The sequence below is a fragment of the Bos mutus genome, chromosome 7 (assembly GCF_027580195.1).
Source record: "Bos mutus isolate GX-2022 chromosome 7, NWIPB_WYAK_1.1, whole genome shotgun sequence".
In the NCBI taxonomy this organism is placed as follows: Eukaryota; Metazoa; Chordata; class Mammalia; order Artiodactyla; family Bovidae; genus Bos; species Bos mutus.
In genome coordinates, this window is record NC_091623.1 from 72,418,705 (window position 1) to 72,442,122 (window position 23,418).

Below are 23,418 nucleotides of genomic sequence, written 5' to 3' on the forward strand. Positions count from 1 at the left end.
ACCAGACTCCATTCAGATAACAAGAGACTGCTGAAACTCTTAATTGGCCTGAGAAAAAAAAACAGAATACTATATAACCAAACCTCTTCTAGAGGTATGGAGAATCATAAAAAGACAAAACTAGAGAGAAGGTGTTCAAAATCTGTATATAAACTCTTTATTTATCTCCAAGCAAACCAGTGTCATACATTAGTAGGTAATACTGTAAACGGCCAAGCTAAAGATGGAACAGAACGAGATTTAAGCTGATGCCCAAATGCCCATGTTTAAAGTTTGAGTCCAGATAATTCAACACCTTCCTGATGAAGAAGTCAACACTCTTCCAAAGAATACAACAGAATCCAGAATCTTCACTGCATGACACATTACATTTCTATATGATTAAATGTAACTTCTTCCCTCAGAACCCTGATTTTGGTCGATTGACTAATCAGTAGAGAGTTCATCTTGATTTACTAATATGAGGTATGTTCACAAACAAAGCTGTTATTCAAAGGAACACTTTATTATTTAACCAGTGGAATATTCAAGGAAGATGGCAAAAGATATTATTTTGAGGATGAACAAAAGCCTTTATATTTAAAAACTTTTTTCAAAAATGACATAGATTTAGCCTTTTGCCCATGAAAAGATTAGGCCATCTGTATTTCCTATAAAATGTGTGTGATGTTTCTTTCCATAACTCTTTTGGATTTAAATATTATTTTCCAAAACTTGATCTCTCATAAAGTACTGCAGATTATATTCCTTTTGATACTAATTTACATCTTCATCTATGATAAACATAATAATCCAACAGGAAAAATTTTCAAGTATAGAACTTTTAATACTCTGGAATATTGGGATTTCTTATTTCTGTCTAAAACATGTAATTAGCCTTATTAGCTACAGCTGATTCAAAGTAATAATTTACTGAAAAGTATACATTCTTTGTGAGGGGAAAAAACAGTGCAATTAGAGCTATGTACCATTGATAAGAGCATTCTTAAACATATTTTACCTTTCTGATGATGGAATTTTAATAGTTTAAATAATAGTTAAAATTGAAAAATAATGTTTAAATACAGAGAGTCACATACTATAATTGAGGTCTATTTTTCAAATAGAATTTAAAAGAAATGATTGAAAAGTGAAGGTTGCTCATTCGTGTCTGACTCTGTGACTCCTTGGACTGTATAGCCAAGCAGGCTCCTCTGTCCATGGAATTCTCCAGGCAAGAATACTGGAGTGAGCTATCATTCCCTTCTCCAGGGGATCTTCCCAACCCAAGGATCAAACCCAGTTCTCCTGCATTGCAGGCAGATTCTTTACCATCTGTGCCACAAGCTTATTTGGTATATTCGGTGATAGATAGAAGCAAAGTTTAAAAACGGTCAGTAAAAAAAGAATCCAGAATACAAGATTTTTGATAGAGATATGATAAAGCTGAATGGGAAACACTTTAACTGAAAAAAACCAAAAGGTAAACATGAACAGAAATTTATGAATATCAATGAGAAAAGCAATAAATGCTAAAAATGTGCTCTTGTACAAACCCACATACATATGCTCAATCACATATACAAGCAAAGACATATATACCTTGGCACCCTAATTCTCATGCTAATTCTTGACTGAGAGCAAATCTAATTTGCAAATTCACACTTTTATAATATTAATTTTGAGTAGATGCTAAAATAGATCTAAATCAACCACATCAAAACATTATTTCATGAAATAACATTTTGTTAACATAACAGTGTTACAAGATAAGAAATCTTATAATGCCATTCCTAGGATGAAACTTGTGTTATCTGTCTAAATTTTAATTAAATAACTGAAGAAAACATTCACTTAAATTATTCAATAAAAATAGTGAAATAACTAAGCAACACTGAAAAGAACTGAAAATAAACACAAGACAATGATACAATTTTAGATATCATTATAAAGTTTCATTAATTAAAATGAGAGTTTTAGAAATCAGATAATTTTCTTATCTCCAGATACTATCTTGAGAATATTAAAATTATATGCTAAAAATTTTAAGTTCCTATTTCTCTACTATAATGTCAATAAAATGTTGAAAATATATAAATCATTAAAATAATTTCAGAACTACATTGTTCTTTTTCTCTAGAAATTAATCTTATGCCTAACTACAGAATTTTATTGTAAAGAAAGCATGCATCCATTTAGAGTTCCATTGGTTATGCAGTGACAATCTTGTTTCTTCCTTGATTTATTGTGGATTAAAGATTAATACAGAGTTATATAGTTCATGTACACCTAATTTCAAATCTAACGGACCTCCTAGCATTGGAGTATCCCAAAACTCATTTATTTAAACTGATTTTCATATTTTTAATACCATGTACATGATGAGTACTAAAAAATGTATAACTCTAGACAGATCTTTTTGATGAACTTTAGCTTCATATATATGGCTGTCTATTCAACATCTACATGTGATTGCTGACAAATACCTTAAGTTTCACCTATCTAGAATCTTTCCACTCTCAAATGATGGTGGCTCCATTCTTCCTTTTCCAAACCACAAAAACTTTTGATTCACACTTCATCTTATTTGTTTCTCTCACCTCATGATTAATGAAGGAGGAAATCCCATGGGCTCTAGCTTCAAAATATAATACATTTAAAATCTGACCATCTCTTTGACCACATTCATGTTTTACCATCTGGTTTTGAGAAAACTTCATTTTTCTTACAACAATTAACTCCTTACTATTCTTTCTATTTCTATCCCTTTCTCTCCTACTGCTCTTTTCAAGATCAAATATACACAAATTACTACTTCCTATTTCCGTCTTCATTGTCTTGGTCCACACTCAAACATTACAGTATACATATGCTGAGTTACATAGAAGGAAAAGAAGTTTATGTAGACTGTGTAAAAGATTTAAAAAAAAAAAACAGTAATTTCTACATTAATGCTAAAAAATTAAAAAATAATAATAAGTCTGGCTTATCAGCTTCTCTGACTCCATCTACACTGAATTCATTAAGGAGTTAATATCCACTTTAGATGGAGAGATAGTCAAAACATTGAGAGTGCTGACTTTGCTCTGTTCAGAGAACTATCTTCTGAGGCACTGAGGAAAGAATGTGTGAGCTTTCATAGGACGGGGGCTTCTATGGAATAACATACTTCTCCAGTTGTGGACTGAGGAGAGTCGGTGATGAGGACCAGTCCAAGCAACGGAGTCTAGATCTACATGCGTTTTTACACGGAACAAATTATGATGGCAATTCTTTGAAACAATGAAGGAATCCAAATGTATGCCATGTATACAATATTTTTATCATTTCAGGAACTTTCATCCTCTAGGTCATAAACATGTCCCCAAACAACATCATTTCATTGTAGTCATAAAACAAACCACCCAAGAATAGGTTATATTAGAAAGTAGAATATTTCATCTTACTTAACTGCATAAACAGTGAACTCTGAGAAACTACCTGTCAAATAATAGAGATATTTATTGAAGTCCACCTGAGGAGGCTATCAATAAAGCAATATGCAACACAAATGTGAGACTCCACAAAAAATATGTTTACCTTACAGAATATATAATGATTAATTGAAGATTGAAAACTAAATAATTTTATATCATGTGGGTCCAAAGAAGAGAAATGTCTTCAGGGCCCTGAGGCCTTTGTACATTTTCAATTAGCCCAAGGGGTCTGTCCATCAGAGGAAAGGAAGAAATACTTCAGCTTGTTCCATTTAACTTTGCCTCCATCATCACAGCTCAATTTACTTGAGATGTTTCAGGAACTTTACAAATTAGAGCTCAGAACTATTATTCTCTCCTCCTGTAAACAAAGAGGCCTTTACTGATTATCCCAGCATCTCAATTTAAAAGATTCTCTAATTTCAGACAGAGAGTGATAAATTAAGGAGCTCGCCTGATGGCTTTAGTGGAGGTGATGGAATTCCAGTTGAGCTATTCCAAATCCTGAAAGATGATGCTGTGAAAGTGCTGCACTCAATATGCCAGCAAATTTGGAAAACTCAGCAGTGGCCACAGGACTGGAAAAGGTCAGTTTTCATTCCAATCCCAAAGAAAGGCAATGCCAAAGAATGCTCAAACTATCGCACAATTGCACTCATCTCACAAGCTAGTAAAGTAATGCTCAAAATTCTCCAAGCCAGGCTTCAGCAATACATGAACCATGAACTTCCAGATGTTCAAGCTGGTTTTAGAAAAGGCAGAGGAACCAGAGATCAAATTGCCAACATCCGTTGGAGCATCAAAAAAGCAAGAGAGTTCCAGAAAAACATCTATTTCTGCTTTATTGACTATGCCAAAGCCTTTGACTGTGTGGATCACAATAAACTGTGGAAAATTCTGAAAGAGATGGGAATACCAGACCACCTGATCTACCTCTTGAGAAATTTGTATGCAGGTCAGGAAGCAATAGTTAGAACTGGACATGGAACAACACAGTGATTCCAAATAGGAAAAGGAGTACGTCAAGGCTGTATATTGTCACCCTGCTTATTTAACTTATATGCAGAGTACATCATGAGAAACGCTGGACTGGAAGAAGCACAAGCTGGAATCAAGATTGCTGGGAGAAATATCAATAACCTCAGATATGCAGATGACACCACCCTTATGGCAGACATTGAAGAGGAACTAAAGAGCCTCTTGATGAAAGTGAAAGAGGAGAGTGAAAAAGTTGGCTTAATGCTCAACATTCAGAAAACGAAGATCATGGCATCTGGTCCCATCACTTCATGGGAAATAGATGGGGAAACAGTGGAAACAGTATCAGACTTTATTTTGGGGGCTCCAAAATCATTGCAGATGGTGATTGCAGCCATGAAATGAAAAGACGCTTACTCCTTGGCAGGAAAGTTATGACCAACCTAGATGGCATATTCAAAAGCAGAGATATTACTTTGCCAACAAAGGTCCGTCTAGTCAAGGCTATGGTTTTTCCAGTGGTCATGTATGGATGTGAGAGTTGGACTATAAAGAAAGCTGAGTGCCAAAGAACTGATGCTTTTGAACTGTGGTGTTAGAGAAGACTCTTGGGAGTCCCTTGGACTGCAAGGAGATCCAACCAGTCCATTCTAAAGGAGATCCGTCCTGGGTGTTCTTTGGAAGGAATGATGCTAAAGCTGAAACCCCAGTACTTTGGCCACCTCATGTGAAGAGTTGACTCATTGGAAAAGACTCTGATGCTGGGAGGGATTGGGGGCAGGAGGAAAAAGGGACGACAGAGGATGAGATGGCTGGATGGCATCACTGACTCGATGGATGTGAGTGTGAGTGAACTCCGGGAGTTGGTGATGGACAGGGAGGCCTGGTGTGCTGCGGTTCATGTGGTCGCAAAGAGTCGGACACGACTAAGTGACTGAACTGAACTGAACTTGTTGCTTAGATGGTAAAGACTCCACCTGCAATTCAGGAGCCTGTGTTCGATTCCTGGGTCAGGAAAAGATGCCCTGGAAAAAGGAACAGCTACTTACTCCAGTATTCTTGCTCAGAGAATTCCATGAACAGAAGAGCTTCGTGGGCTACAGTCCATGGAATCATAAAGATTTGGACATGACTGAGCAACTAAGCACAAACTCATGTAGTGATAATTTGATTCATATATTTGAACAAAATGGGAAGTAATGGCCATAGACAGTTTCCTAAAACTAAATACTCGCTCAGACAGTTAGACAATATGTATGAATCAACCAGGAGCTGTGACATGAGTGCAGCCTGCTCAAAGCCATCTGCCTCTCCCTCTGACTATTCCTGCTCTGAAGACGAAGTGGAGATTCTCCAAGGGGAGAAGAAAGTAAAGAGGGCTCATAACCAGGTATTTGCTTTCCCTTGCTCAAATTCATCCATTGGCTTCCTATCTCATTTAGGAAATCATCCTTACCCCTTCTTACATTAGATGGCCTTGCAAAGTATCAATTCTGACCGCATCTGCCTTCTTAATTTTCTTGATGCAGGGAATCTCTAAGATCAGTCCCCTCCCCTAAAACTTTGCATTTTCCTGGCCCCTGCCTGAAGGACAGTTTTTCCTTCAGATTCCTTTATGTGTCTCCCTCATTTAACTCATGTATACACTCAAATATTGCTTGCTCTGAAAAGCCTTCTCTGACCTCTTCTCTACCTCTCACTTCCCAACCACTGTGACTTTCTATATGACTTCCTATTGCTTTTTCCAACCTTTAATTTCAGTCAAGGCAATTATCACTCTTTAATATTATATTCAGGATAAAATTGTCTGTTTGTCCTTGACCCAGAATACAATGCTAGAACAGGGGTTCCCGTTGATGCTATTTTCCAAATCCGGGTGCTAAGAACAATGTCTGGAACTTAGTATAATAAAAGTTTTTAATTAACTAACAGTTCAGGGATATGTTGAAAAAGTATGAGGGAAGTTTCCCTACCTTATAGTAACATATTTAGCCTAACCTAGTTTAAATTTCATATTCTATGAGATGTGACTGCTTTCTGAAATTTACATCTGATTACAAAATATTTTTTGGAAGAACAGATAAGTCTGTCAATTACTAGCCCAGGGCCATCTTGCTCTGGATACTATTTCCTATTAAAAAATCAGTTCCAAGAAAATATACTAGAACTTTTCAAATTACTTTTTGATAGTTTTACAAAACTGAAATGTTAAATTTACAGAGAGGCATAAAGATAAAAAGACTAAACTATAAGCAATTTGTGATGAAAATGAAGTAGACAATAGCCTGATATACCAATTAGCAGTGTAGCCGATCTTTAAGCTGCTATTTTTAAGATACTACCTGGTTATCATAATCAATAGTTACCTAAAGGCACTAGACATTGCATAAAAAACAAAAGAGCTTAATGGTTTGCAATCAAATGATGAATGTAAGACATATATTAAGACACTGAAAACAAATTCCAAACTTCATGATAAGTGGAAAAAATACACACTAGCATGGGCTGAGGAGACAGAAAATCACAATAGGCTGAGAGGGTCAATTGGCAGTAGAATAAGCAGCAAATTGAAAATTATCCGTGGTTTAGGGAACAGATGAAAGAGTAATTCATCGAGGGGAAAAATGGAGGAAAGAAAATGTACAGTTCAGGCATAGCAAGTATGCCGAGCTGGTAACGAAGGGTAGTGCTTCTGTAGCATGAAAGAGACACATCTTCACAAGAAATGTTGGCTTTATTAGTAAAACGGCCCTTGTAAAGTTATGTACCCAAAAACACTTGCGAAAAATGTCTAAAAATGAAACTGCTGCTGCTGCTGCTGCTAAGTTGCTTCAGTCGTGTCCGACTCTGTGCAACCCCATAGATGGCCTCCTACCAGGCTCCCCCATCCCTGGGATTCTCCAGGCAAGAACACTGGAGTGGGTTGCCATTTCCTCGTAGTATTTAATCTTGCATAAAAAGAAACAAATTCATTTACAGATTTTCTTATATAATTAACTTTAGATAGTTTTCTTTGTGCTGTGCTATGCTTAGTCACTCAGTCATGTCCAAGTCTTTGCCACCCCATGGACTGTAGCCCACCAGGCTCCTCTATCCATGGGGATTCTCCAGTCAAGAATACTGGAGTGGGTTGCCATGCCCTCCTCTAGGGAATCTGAAGGAAAAACCGTCCTTCAGGCAGGGGCCAGGAAAATGCAAAGTTTTAGGGGAGGGGACTGATCTTAGAGATTCCCTGCGTCAAGAAAAATAAGAAGGCAGATGCGGTCAGAATTGATACTTTGCAAGGCCATCTAATGTAAGAAGCGGTAAGGATGATTTCCTAAATGAGATAGGAAGCCAATGGATGAATTTGAGCAAGGGAAAGCAAATACTTGGTTATGAGCCCTCTTTACTTTCTTCTCCCCTTGGAGAATCTCCACTTCGTCTTCAGAGCAGGAATAGTCAGAGGGAGAGGCAGATGGCTTTGAGCAGGCTGCACTCATGTCACAGCTCCTGGTTGATTCATACATATTGTCTAACTGTCTGAGCGAGTATTTAGTTTTAGGAAACTGTCCCATCTTCTCTCTGTAAAGTGTTCACTGCTTAGGAAAAAGACTAAACAATTTTATAAATGAGTATATTACAAAGTTATATGGGACCAGAGATTTAGAGATTTACAAGTTGAGGTGATGGAGATATTCATTGCTCAGTGGAGTTTAGGTGTACTTAGAAAAAAGAACAGGCAGAAATGAGAGGTAAAAATGATTTTTTTTAAATAGAAAAAGAATGGAAGCAAAGAACAAAGCCACAGAGAATAGCTTATTCATTCACATGCTTATTCAAACATTTCTGAATGCTATGTGCTATGTGCCATCCACGAGGATGTGAAGAGAAGAATCCCTACTCTATGCAGGCTATGGTGGGGAAAACAGTAAAAGACATAAAACCCAGTCACAAATATAATTTAAAATACATTATTTATAAAATTCATAGTTATCACTAAAACCAAAATGATTAAAAGAGAGAATAATGTGGAATAGAGGCTAGTTTTGAGTTGGATGGTGATTTAGTCTCTTTCAGAAAATAGTATACAAATTCTGACCTGAAGGAGTTAAAGGAGGCAAACTTGCAAAGGAACAGGAAAATAACCCTTCAGGCAGAGAGGATAATTTCATATAGGCGCCAATCCCCGAAGAGGATATAAGAATCCTTAATATTAATATGCCTAACAGAAGAGCTTCAAGATACAAGATATATTTCCAGAGGATAAACTGATAAAACTGTAAAGAGAGTTAAACAAATCCATAATTATAATGAAATATCTCAACATCACTCTCTAAATAATTGCTAGAGTAAAATGACATAAGAAAATAAAACCTTGAGCAACATTATCATACAACTTGTTTAATTGGTGATTATAGAATACTCAACAATACCAATATTTTTAAGTGAACACACTTAAAAGCTAGTTCATATTCTAGTCTGTAAACAGTCACAATAAATACAAAATGATACACATATACATAAGATGCTTATTGTACACAACTAAATTAGAAATAATAATATAAAGATAAGCTAGAAATTCTCAAGTATTTGGAAAGTAAATGATACACTTCTAAATAACTAGTGGGTCAAAGGAGAAATACAAATAAAAATTAGAAAATATCTTAAACTGAATGAAAAAGAAAACTAAGCACATCAAAATGTATGGGATGTAACTAAATCAGTAGTAAGAAGGAAATTGATAGCATTATATTACAAAAGGTCTAAAATCCATAACCTCAATTTCTATCTTGAAAAAAATGGAAGAAGACTCCAAAATACAAAGAAAGAAATTAAAATCAAATAATAATTATCTGAATGGAAATTAATGAATAGAAAAAATAATAATAGAAAATAGTCAACAAGAAAAAAGGATGGCTCTTAGATCAATAAATTGATCTACCTTTACTCAAATTGATTGAAAATAAAAACAAAATAAAGTACCATTGACAGGAACTCTTAAGAGAGAGGGCATTAGTTGCCTCTACAAATGTTATAGAATAATAAAAATATTATGAATTATTTGTGACAAATTTGATATTTTAACTACATAAATAACTTTGATAGAGATAGTCCTTCAAAATCTCAAACTACCAAAATCCACTAAAAAAGAAATAATTTGAGTAGCCTTGGAGCTATTAAAATATTCCCAAAAAGAAAACACCAGAAATAATAATGACTTTATTAGTGAATTTTTCAAAAAACTTAAGGTCTAATTCTACATAAACTCCTCATGAAAATTGAGTTTATTTTCTCTTATCTGTGAGTAAAGAGAGTTTTCATAATTCCCAACTAATTCTTTAGGCCTGTATTATGCTAGTAACAAAATCAGACAAAGATAACTAAAAGAAAGGAAAAGTATAGACCGATATCCCTCAGAAATATGAATGCAAAAACTCTTAATCGGAATATAAGTACAGATTAACATTTAAAAGCAATAAATATTACTGATTATATTAGCAAACTGAGAAGGTAAACCATATGGTCATTGCAACAGACTCAGAAATAGCATTAGATAAAGTCTGATATTCATAAAGACTTTCATTAAACCAGAAATAGAAGGTTATTTTCTAAACCTCAGATAGGGCAATACTTTATGGTGAAAGACAATTTTTTTATATAAAATTAAGTAAACAAGGATGTTTACTCTCAGCCATTCTACTTAGCATCATTAGATGTTTGATACAGTACAGTAGGCAAGAAAAAAAAGTAAAAGTTATCCCAATTGGAAAGTAAAAAAAAAAAACTCTCGTTACTGACAGATGACATGGCCATATCATACAAAAAATCCTGTGTGGTCTACAAAAAGCAACTAGAATAAATAAACACATTTTGTAAGGTTGCAAAATACAAAACCAATATAAAAAACTAAATTATATTTCTAAATGCTATGGATGAAAAATCAGAAACTGAAATGAAAAATTATTTACAATAAAATGAAAATTTGAAATAAATATAATCCTTTTAAGTATAATTAAAGTCTGAATTTGAAGAATATAAATTGAGTTAAATAGAAAAGATGTGGTAATGTGACAGTTCGCATGTTCCCAGAATTTTCATTTTAAATCTCCAGTTGACTTAAGTGGCTGCTGTATTCTATCAGCCAGAGAGTTCTCATTTTTTATTTCTATTTCTAAAATTTGATCCATACTTTTTTCATACACATTCATAGAGCTCTATTTCTAACTCTATCTAGCTATTCATCAGTTACACTAAGGTTTCAGTTTCAATTTTTAAATGAATGAAAATGGACAGCAGCAAAGGTGAATTTTCCTAATCATATCATTAAGAGTGAAGAGGATAAATTCTTCAGTTAAATATTTGTATTTTGCTGTGAAAAAAAAGAAGATGTGAGCAGAAGTACATACAAAGAGAGAATCTGGTTCTAAGACCAAGGACTGACCTTCAGGTAGCCTTATGGCATATGGCTGGCTCAAGTGTAACCTGCAGTAACACTGACAGTAAGTGGTGGATAAATGAATACAACACCGAATCAGTCATTATTATGTATTAGACATCTTCAGACTGTTCATAAGTCATGTAGTGGCATATTTAAATTTATTTTTTTAGACTCACATGTGCTGATTCTTTGTTTTATAGTATGAATATTAAAGAACTAAGTTAAGAAAAAATGATAAATTTCATATCTAGATATTTGTGTTATTTGCACAGAACAGAGCACTCTATATAATGAGTTATAAATCCTAATGGATGTCATTTAAATCACAACTTATTAGGCTAAAGCCTTGATTGTGTGGATCACAACAAACTGTGTAATATTCCTAAAGAGAAAGGAAGACCGCCTTACCTGCCTCCTGAGAAATCTGTAGGCAGGTCAAGAAGCGACAGAATCAGACATGGAACAACAGACTTGTTTCCTTTCAAACATACTTGAAAGGAGTATGTCAAGGCTATATTTTTCACCCTGCTTATCTAACTAATATGCAGATTACATGATGCAAAAGGCCAGGCTGGCTGAAGCACAGGCTGGAATCAAGATTGCCAGGAGAAATGTCAACAACTCAGATATGCAGATGATGTCACTCTAATGGCAGAAAGTGAAGAAGAACTAGAGAGCCTCTTGATGAAGGTGAAAGAGGACAGTGAAGAAGCTAGTTTAAAACTCAACATTCTAAAAACTAAGATCATGGCATCCTGTCCCATCACATAGATGAAGAAAAGGTGGAAACAGTGACAGATTTATTTTCTTGGGCTCCAAAATCACTGCAGATGGTGACTGCACCGTGAAATTGAAAACAAAAACAAACAAACAAACAAAAAAACACTTGTTCCTTGGAAAGAAAGTTATGACAAACCTAGACAGTGTATAAAAGGGCAGAGATATCACTTTGCTGATAAAGGTCTGTCTAGTCACATCTATGGTTTTTCCAGAAGTCATGTACAGATATGAGAGTTGGAACATAAAGAAGGCTGAGTGCTGAAGAATTGATGTTTTTGAACTGTGGTGCTGGGGAAGACTCTTGAGAGTCCCTTGGACAGTAAGGAGATCAAATCAGTCAACCTAAAGGAAATCAACCCTGAATATTCATTAGAAGGACTGATGCTGAAGCTGATGCTCCAATACTTTGGCCTCTTGAGGAGAAGAGCCAACTCATTGGAAATGACCCTGATGCTGGGAAAGATCAAGGGCAGGAGAAGGGGGTGATAGAGAATGAGTTGGTTGAATTCATGACCAACTCAATGGACAGGAGTTTGAGCAAACTCCAGGAGTTAGTGAATAACAGGAAAGCCTGGTGTTCTACAGTCCACGGGGTCACAAAGAGTTGGATATACTTAGTGACGAAACAACAACAAATATCTAAAGTGATATTATCTAAAATACATCTTATAAATGATTACACTACATTTTTTAACATTGATTTAGTAGTTTACAGGGCATTCCAAAGCTGCACCTGTGGCAGTGAACTTAAAATGCATATTGTTCTAAAATATGAACAGATTGTTGTAACTTTTTTATAAAAGGAGAACTCAAAACTGTATTTTATAAGAGTGCAAAAATTCAATGTTATTAGGGGAAAGAGAAACATGCAAGCTAAATACTATTTATCCATTTATTTAATTAGAGATATTTTTCTACTTGACATTAAATACTTTGATATATAAATTGAGGTTAAATTAAATCATCAGTAACTACCTGTCAGTTCTACCATGCTTACAGCTTAATTTGAAATAACATTAATTGCTTTAATTTGAAATAACATAGTGAATGTTCAATTTTATTTCAGCTATGCAAAGATGTACTGTGTATACTTCTCTAGTTCATAAGTCATAAAGTGTTTATGCTATTTCTAAATGTGTTTAATGCTGCTCCTCTCCTGAGCTACAGTGATTACAATGTAGAGATAAGAGTAGTTACCTCAGACTTGCAGAAGATTCTCCTTTGCTTCTTTTTAGGGGTGTAGAGGGAGCAGACAATTATACATCAACATTATATCTCCACTGGTAGTAAAGTATCTTTTATGTGACTATGATAAAATATAGGATTTTAGAATTAGACCAGCAGGAGTTATTTTGTTTTCATAATGACTGCTGCTGCTAAATCGCTTCAGTCGTGTCCGACTCTGTGTGACCCCATAGATGGCGGCCCACCAGGCTCCCCCGTCCCTGAGATTCTCCAGGCAAGAACACTGGAGTGGATTGCCATTTCCTTCTCCAATGCATGAAAGGGAAAAGTGAAAGTGAAGTCGCTCAGTCATGTCCAACTCTTTGCAACCCCATGGTCAGCAGCCTACCAGGCTCCTCCGTCCACGGGATTTTCCAGGCAAGAGTACTGGAGTGGGGTGCCATTGCCTTCTCCTAATGACAGTAGTCCTTATTTCAAAAAACAATAATTTCTTGCTTCAGCTGTTTTTGCCATTTAAATTTGACATCACTCTTCCCTTCATTTAAATTCTACTATATGTATATTTTTCAGGATAAGTTTTATTTTATACATACTTCTACAGTAGTACCAGGTCCTTCTCTACCCCATCGATGATGTTTATACTGGAATGTGCCTTCAGAAACTCGGCCTCCCTCCAGAGAGACACAAAGGCTTCAGGACATTTGATATAGAAGAGAAGAGTAGGAGTAATGTTTGTTCCTATGTAGATTTGATGTTGGTACATAGTAGAAAACCTCAAGAGATGATTAATATTTGGACTCGGTTGCAGAGTGCTCATTTAAAATTCTGAATTATGTGCAAACTACATTTTACATAGAAATGTATCTCAAATAGTTCCCATTTGTGTTCTCTTCTATTAGAGGTAATTTCTATGTAAAACCATCAAAATTGCCTTTATAGGTCATGTCCATTTGACGGCCTCTAAACCTTTCAGTTCAGATGGTAAAGTGCCTGCCTGCAATGTGGGAGACCTGGGTTCAATCCCTGGGTTGGGAAGATCCCCTAGAGAAGGAAATGGCAATGTATGTAAAGGCAATAAAATTTAAAAAAATAAACAAGTGGGACTACATTAAACTAAAACCTTCTGTACAGAAAAGGAAATCATCATCAAATGAAAAGGCAACCTACCAGTTGGGAGAAAATATTTGCAAATCATGTATCTGATAAGGGATTAATATATAAACTGTACAAAGAACTCATGTGATTCAATAGCAGAAAGCAAAAAAAAAAATAAATAAATAAATAAATCTAATTTAAAAATGGGCAGAGGATTTGAATCAAAGTTTTTCCAAAGAAGATATTGCAAATCAAAAGCACTATGAGGTACCATTTCACGCCAGTCAGAATGGCTGCGATCCAAAAGTCTACAAGCAATAAATGCTGGAGAGGGTGTGGAGAAAAGGGAACCCTCTTACACTGTTGGTGGGAATGCAAACTAGTACAGACACTATGGAGAACAGTGTGGAGATTCCTTAAGAAACTGGAAATAGAATTGCCTTATGATCCAGCAATCCCACTGCTGGGCATACACACAGAGGAAACCAGAATTGAAAGAGACACGTGTACCCCAATGTTTATCACAGCATTGTTTATAATAGCCAGGACATGGAAGCAACCTAGATGTCCATCAGCAGATGAATGGATAAGAAAGCAGTGGTACATATACACAATGGAGTATTACTCAGCCATTAAAAAGAATACATTTGAAACAGTTCTAATGAGGTGGATGAAACTGGAACCTATTATACAGAGTGAAGTAAGCCAGAAAGAAAAACACCAATACAGTATACTAACGCATATATATGGAATTTAGAAAGATGGTAACAATAACCCTGTATATGAGACAGCAAAAGAGACACTGATGTATAGAATAGTCTTTTGGACTCTGTGGGAGAGGGAGAGGGTGGGAAGATTTGGGAGAATGGCAGTGAAATATGTATAATATCATATATGAAACGAGTTGCCAGTCCAGGTTCGATGCACGATACTGGATGCTTGGGGCTGGTGCACTGGGACGACCCAGAGGGATGGTATGGGGAGGGAGGAGGGAGGAGGGTTCAGGATGGGGAACACATGTATACCTGTGGCAGATTCATTTAATATATGGAAAAACCAATACAATATTGTAAAGTTAAATAAAATAAAATAAAGAGAAAAAAAATAAAAAAAAAAAAAAAGAAGATACATGGATGGCCAACAGGCACATGGAAAGATGTTAACATTACTAATGATGACGGAAGTACAAACCAAAATCACAATGAGATATCACCTCACATCTGTTAGAATGGCTATTATCAAAAAGACAATTAATCACAGGTATTGACAAGGATGTAGAAAAAACGGAACCTTGTACCTTGTTGGTGGGGATGTAAATTGGTGCAGCCACTATGGAAAACAAGATGGAAGTTTCTCAAAATTTAAAAATAGAACTACCATATGATCCAGCAATTCCACTTCTGGGTAAGTATTCAAAAATACTAAGTCAAAAAGATATATGTATGCCCATTTCATTGCAGCATTATTTACAAAAGCCAAGATGTGGAAACAACCTAAGTGCCCGACAATGGATGAATACAAAAACACAGTTGCACACACAAATATTATTCAGTCATAGAAAGAAGGGAATGTTGCCATTTGAAGTATGAATGAATCTTGAGGGTGTTATGCTAGTGAAATACATCAAGAGAGAGAAAGACAAATACTGTATGATCTCACTTATATGTGAAATCTAAAGAATAAAAAAGAAAAAATAAGAATAAAACAAAATAAGTCAAAATGAGTGAAGAGGGTCAAAAGTTACAAACTTCCAGTTAGTAAGTTAGTCGTGAGGATGTAATATACAGCATTGTGTGTACTTACTAAGTTGCTTCAGTTATAACCAACTCTGCAACCTTAGGGACTGTAGCCCACCAGACTCTTCTGTCCATGGGATTCTTCAGGTAGGAATACTGGAGTGGGTTGCCATGCCCTCCTCCAGGGGATCTTCCTGACCCAGGGATAGAACCCACTTCTCTTACGTCTCCTGCATCGGCAGGCAGGTAATTTACCACTAGAGCCACCTGGGAAACCCACATACAGCATGGTAACTACAGTTAATAACACTGTATTGCATGTTTGAAAGTTGCTATGAGAATAGATCTTATAAGTTCTCATCACAAAAAGAAATTTGTAACTTTGTATGGTGAAGGTGACTCCCAGATTAACTAAATTTATTGTAGTGAACATTTTGTAATTTATACAAATATCTAATTGTTATATTGTATAACAAAGTTAAAATAATATATGCCAGGGGTGGAGGTGATTTAGTGGCTCAGTTGTGTCTGACTCTTGCAACCCCACGGACTGTAAACTACCCGGCTCCTCTGTCCATGGGACTTCCCAGGCAAGAATACTGGAGGGGATTGCCGTTTCCTTCTCCAGCGATTGTTCCTGACCCAGAGATCAAACCTGGGTCTCCTACATTGCAGGTAGTCCTGAACTGCACACAGATTCTTTACTGACTGAGCCACCAGAGAAGCCCTTAATATATGCCAAATATACCTCAGTTAAAATACTCCAGGCAGGAATACTAGAGTGGGTTGCCATGTCCTTCTCCAGGAGATCTTCCCAACCAAGGGATTGAACCCGGGTCTCCTGCATTGCAGGCAGATGCTTTACCATCTGAGCCACCAGGGAAGCTCCATACATGATATAAGGTGGGATATATATCTCATACATACACACACATACATATATAATTTCCTATTCTACATATGTATGTAGATATCTATTTATCTACTTCTAAATTGAGACCAGTCTGATTACAAAGCCATTATAGACATAGTCATAAAATAATTAAAGATGTTGAAAGCTATAATGTTAAATTCACATTAGTAAATAAATCATGTTTTCATCACTGATTAAAACTCAGGTCACATGAAATATGAGCTTAACCTGAGGTAGAATCTCTCATTAGTACTAAATTAGTCAACTAAGTGTTTCTATTAAGATCTTTCCATACATTATCTTTTGTACCTGAATCAATGTATAGAAGATATGGAAGAGAACTAGGGACAGTATCACTACTTTATAGGTGAGTTATAATCCCATTGGTTACTTACAAACTATTCAAATAAAACAATTAGGAATAATATAATATTCCCATATGCCTTGGACTTGCTTTTCATTCATTGCTCCCCAACCCTGTCAATTCAAGATCTTTTAATCTGTTCATTTTCTCATCTCTTTAGATCTAATGATGTTAAATGTAACTTCTTTCAGGATATCTTAATTCTTAACATACGTTGCTGCTGCTGCTGCTGCTGTTGCTGCTAAGGCACTTCAGTCTTGTCCGACTCTCTGCAACCCCATAGATGGCAGCCCACCAGGCTACCCCGTCCCTGGGATTCTCCAAGCAAGAACACTGGAGTGAGTTGCCGTTTCCTTCTCCAATGCATGAAAGTGAAAAATGAAAGGGAAGTTGCTCAGTCATGTCTGACTCTTAGTGACCCCATGGACTGCAGCCTACCAGGCTCCTCCACCCATGGGATTTTCCAGGCAAGAGTACTGGAATGGGTTGCCATCGCCTTCTCCATAACATAGGTTAGGATATATTAATATTTTTTCCATAGCAACAATGTCTATAACCCAGGGGAAGAATGAATGCTACACTGTAATCTCCCTCATTTCTGTTTTTTTTTTTTTTCATTAAATCAGAAGTTCCATAAGATAAGCAGTAACTGCTCAACATTATATCCATAGCACTGAGAAAGTTCGATTAGTGAAGGAGAGTTGCATTACAGGTTCATGCAGAAAATAAAATCTATGGGAAGAGGCAAAGGAAAACCAGGAGTCTCATCCGATAAAACCAGTAGTATGTTTGGTTACCTGGGAAAACAAAGGGCCAGATTGCAAATGGTGCTGAAAGGTAGGGTTTAAACTCACAGAGAGAGATTCTCATTATAGAGTGTATAGTGTATAGGTATGGAGAAGGCAATGGCACCCCACTCCAGTACTCTTGCCTGGCAAATCCCACGGACGGAGGAGCCTGGTAGGCTGCAGTCCATGGGGTCGCTAGGAGTCGGACATGACTGAGCACTTTCACTTTCACTTTTCACTTTCATGCACTGGAGAAGGAAATGACAACCCACTCCAGTGTTCTTGCTTGGAGAATCCCAGGGACGGGGGAGCCTGGTGGGCTGCCGTCTATGGGGTCGCACAGAGTCTGACATGACTAAAGCGACTTAGCAGCAGCAGCAGCAGTGTATAGGTAAACAATAAATTCTATATTTAAATATGAATAATCTAGTCACCTAAAAGAAAAATTGATGGGAGCAGAGAAAGCCTGACACTAGATAAAAACATTAGACTTTCAGGCAATAGGTGCCATTTCATTATTACAGCTGATATTGAGAGAGTGTGGTGTGCTATACGTATTACAAAACTCAATTCACTTACTGTGAGACTAGTTTTATTAGTCCAATTCTACATGCAAAGAAATATGTCACAAGATAAGTGTGATAAGGACTTCCTAAAATAATCTTCAATGATCCCCACCCCCCCCCACACACACACACAATATTCACAACCTCTGTAATCTCTTTTCTTGAGTTTGGCTTAGATTTGCTGAGTTTCTTCCAACAATGTCCATAACAACAAGTCAAGACAGAAGTGGTTGGATGTCATTCATGAGATTAGATTATATAACTGTATTTTCTGTTTTGCAGGCTCTCTTGTTCTCTCTGTGGAAAGGGCCATGTGAGTGAGTTTGGAACCAGATACTTTCTCCATCCACAGAAGCCTTAACAATAATTGACGCCCTAGTCAATAGACTAACTACTGACTTCTGAGATATCCTGAGCCAGAACCACCTAGCTAAACTGTTTTCAGATTCCTGATTTACAGAAAAGAAACTAAGATAGTTTTTTTTTTTTTTTTTCGGTTAAGTATTGGGGTGAATTGTTACACAACTGGTAACTGACATATTAAATGAGAAGGAATTTAAACCCAGGCTCCTGAGTTTGAACTTTTCACTGTTTATCAAGATGACATTAAAATATAATTTCTCAAGGTGAAGAGGTAAAATTTATTTCAAAAGTTGAAATGTGAAGAAATATACACAGAGTCATGAAAGAATGATCCCTGCTATATAAAATTAATAAGCATGCTTATTTTTATTTAGATAACTTTTAAAATTAGAGAAATACAGTATTACCAATAAGCCATGCTGAGTTTACTACGTACTGCCTTTATAGTATTTCGAACACAGCAGAATTAAAACTTAAGTTATTCTCTAACTTGAGCAGAGCAAGAGGAATCATGAGAATGCTGACACATTCAGAGTAATGATAGTCATGTGGGAATTGAATGGAAAATGAAGAAGTCATTCCTTGAAATGAATAGTTAATAAAGAAAATTCTTCAGCAACTCCGAATGTGACTACCCAAACTCTTTTAAAAGGTGATTTTTTTCCCCTATAGTGTGAGACCTGATGATTCAATCAAATTCTACCTTATGTGTTAACTTCTGACTCAAGCCACTCATACTGACTTTGAGTGAAATGTACAGGCAGTGGGTAAATGCATGTGTGTGTCCATGGATTTGTTGTGGGATCAAGTGATCTAAAAATACATGTAAATACTGTTTGCATTCAAATTACCCCAGTTTAATTAAACGTCTATAGAAGCTTCCTGACAACCTCATTTTCCTGACATTGACAATTTCCTTTGTTTTTTTTTTAATGAAAAGCAAGTGTTTTAGATCTAACTTAGGTTTGGATACATTACAGCTATATTCCTGTTATTTAAATGTCTTCTTCAAATGTCAACATACATAAATTATATTATTTTATTATGTGATTAGATTACATATGCTTTTTATATGCATAAATATAAATATTTTATCTTCATAATTAAATGTGAGTTACCAAAACAGAAGTTAGATGGCTATTTTAGTTTGTAAAACAAGTGAAACTTAACAATAAACTATGTGCTTTAAATTTCCTTGATTTGAAGTGCAGTTTATTCCAGGAGCAGTATTGTTCTACTCTACTTACTATTTATTTACTTATTTTTAATTGTGGTAAAAGAACATGGACCATGAGATCTATCCCCTTAAATTTCTAAGTGTGCATTGAGGTACTGTTAACTATAAGTACAATGTTCAAGAGTAGATCTCTAGACCTCTTCGTTTTGTTTGAGTGAAGCTCTGTACAAATTGAATTATAGTCCCTCAGTCCCTAGGCAACCACCATTCTACTTTCCATTTCTATGAGTTTGCCTACATTAGATACTTCATTTAAGCAGAAGAATCTTAAGGACATTATGCTAAATGAATTAAGCCAGTAATACAAGTACAAACCCTTCAATTATCATCATCTCTGAATCAACAAATTTCTTCCAATATTTTACCTTAAACACAAAAGCGGCACACACACTCCCAAACCAAACCTCATACACAGGCAAACTTCAGAGACTCCCTATTTATTATCCCATACCAAGCACTGAAAAACAGTCAGGATAAAGTCATCAGCAAGTCTTTCCATGTGATAGCTGTGTACCTACAGTCTGAAAGAATGAATTTAGATGGTCCAGTCCTTGTATGTATTCTAAGATCTGATTCAGACCACTTCATGGTTCATCACTCCAGTTTTACTGATTAAGCAAACAGCTGAGCCTGCACCATTCCATCCTGTCTTATGATGGGGTAGAGACAAAGGCTTGAATGAGCATTCAGTGGGCAGGTACTCTTAGTCATTTCCATAATATGTTGCAGAATATCAGTGTAACTTCAGACATATATTGAACGGAAGACAGAACCAGAGCTTAATCTTATAACTTAAAATACTAAAACACCAACAACAAAGGGCAGAAGCTAGAGAGGAGATGCAAGTATTACTGCACACATGAAACTTACGTCATTAGACTGTAGCCCTCCTCTGCCCGACACCACTGCACCCATTTAATAAAAACTGAATTCAGGGGAGCACAAAAGCAATGAAAATGCACCACTGTCTGTTCTTTCTACCCTTTTTTTACTGTGTGCTATTTTTCTAATTGCCAGAGGGGGATACTAGAAACTAATAATAAGACACATAAACAAAAAAGAAAAACACAGCTGATTCCTACCTTGCTAGGTCCTCTGGTTTGCATGCTCTCCTTTTCCCCAACCCCTGTCACAGTGGACATCTAGGAAAAAAGAAAGAAAAAAGTGGGCAAAGCCTCACAAGTTTCTTATTCTTTCTAAAGAAAATATCATGAAAATTTTCATTTCTTTGCTTTCTTTAATATTTTCAAACATGCAAGCACAAAATTAGTTTCAGATGGTTGACTATTTGGAAAACTGACTTCTTTGCATCGAACTGCATTCTCCCAAATTCATATATGCAGCCTTAACTCTCAAGGAGATGGCATTTGAAGATGGGGCCTTTGGGAGATGATTGGTTTAGATGAGACCATGAGGGTGGGGCCCTCACAATGGAATCATTACTACACCTATAAGAACAGGAAGAGACACTGGAGTTCTCTCTCTTCACCAGATGAAGACAGTGAAAAGGCCACCACCTCCAAGCCAGGAAGAGAGCATTCATCAGGAAGTAAACTGACTCGTGCCTTGGACTTCCAGCTATCAGAACTCTGACAAATAAATGTGTGTTGTTTAAGCCAAACAGTTCATGGTATTTTATTACAATGCCACAGCTGACTAAGAAACTGCCTTATACTTTAGTGAAAAAAATGTTGTAGATTAGAACATTACCCCAAAGTAACTCATGCAATTTGCCATATTTCAGTAAGTTTATTTTTAGTATATTTAGTCAGAAAACAAAATGAAAACACCTATAATAGTACACATGTTCTAGATTCAATAGTTTTATTGTTAAAATTTCTTCTATACTACCAAAATTAACAGTAAAAAATAGATTCATTAAAACGTAATCTTCTGTTTTCCTTACTTTATTCAATTTCCAAGTAAAAAATCTAATCAGTTAAGTAGCAGAAACAATTACATAAGAATACTTTCCCCATTTCATTTATTCAAAAATAATTGTATTCAAATCCAATTCTATCAAATAGTTTAGTATTATTCTAAAATTCAATAAAGACTATGACTTAACACAGTTAACTAATACCAAGAAATAGAAATAATGCCAATTTCCATTTTTTGTGGGAAATAATGTAACTATAATAGGTTTTACTGCATGTTTACCAATAACTAACTATATTAAAATTCTGATTTGTGATTTCTCTTTAGTCTAAACTTTTTCTCTACTTGATTCTTAATCACCTTAGTTTTTTATTAAAATATTGTTATCATTTTTCATAACTTTGGTATACTTTAGGTGATTTTTTCTGTCTATAATTTTCTATTCATTGTCTTTGCCAAATGCAAAGATCACTCCAAATAAGACCCAGAGGGATGGTGTGGGGAGGGAGGAGGGAGGAGGGTTTTTTACAAAAAAAAAAAAAGAGTAACATGGAAATTTACATTACCATATGTAAAATAGATAGCCAATGGGAATTTGCTGTATGGCTAAGGAAACTCAAACAGGCTCTGTATCAACCTAGACGGGTGGGATGCGGAGGGAGATGGGAGTGAGGTTCTAAAGGGAGAGGATATATGTATACCTATGGCTGATTTATGTTCACGTTTGACAGAAAACAACAAAATTCTGTAAAGCAATTATCCTTCAATTAAAAAATTAAAAAAAAAAAACAAACTTAATTTCTCATATACTTATTTTGCATGAATCAAATAAATCATTATAAAACCATGGCAATAACAGATCACTGAAGTTTATAATATGATTAGTAACATAAGTGTTTAGTACTCAGATCAGTTCTAATAAGAATAGTTTAAATTTCCAATAATATAAACACTGATCACCATTTCCTCCCTTATAGCTCAGTCAATAAAGAATCTGCCTGTAGTGCAGGAGACCTGGGTTCAATTCCTGGGTTGGGAAGATGCCCTGGAGAAGGAAATGGCAACCAACTCCAGTATTCTTGCCTGGAGAATCCCATGGATAGAGGAGCCTGGCGGGCTACAGTCCATGGGGTTGCAAGAGTCGGACACAACTTGGTGACTAAACCACGACCATTTCCTCCAATTTTTCTGCTTCTTTTTTTTTTTTCCTTTTTGTTTCTTTGTTGCTTGTTTTGTCCCAGAAAGACAGGTCACACTAATCCTAGCAGAAGGTCCTAACAAATCTATCCACTAAGTCATTAGTTCAACTAAAACACAGACAGGTACATGATGGCTTCACAGAGGAATCTGTTACTAAGTCAGTTAGCTATGCTGATTAGCAAAGCATAGAGAGGGATATTCTTACAAAATTCCAGCAGAAAAAACAAAAGAAGGACACCTTGCATGGTACTTTTCAAAACTTGCTTCGCTATACGTACAAGGACACAACTTTAAAAATTATTTCAGTTATTTGAGATATTAAAGTTAATCATAGCTCATAGCAAATGATTTTAAGCTTGCACATATACTTATTCAATTGCAAATATATCTATATTTGTATATATATTTAATATATATATATACACACACATATATATATGTGTGTGTTTGTGTACGTAT

At 35.7% G+C, this 23,418-nt stretch overlaps 1 long non-coding RNA gene across 2 annotated transcripts in view; it reads right to left on the reverse strand.

Moving 5' to 3' along the window:
• The window catches only part of LOC138988641 (uncharacterized), a 433,276-nt gene that overhangs the window by 316,139 nt on the left and 93,719 nt on the right, over window positions 1–23,418 (reverse strand). For both annotated transcript variants that reach the window (XR_011464913.1, XR_011464912.1), the window contains exon 3: window positions 20,964–21,023. This is a non-coding gene — a long non-coding RNA (uncharacterized lncRNA). The remainder of the gene's footprint in view (window positions 1–20,963; window positions 21,024–23,418) is intronic.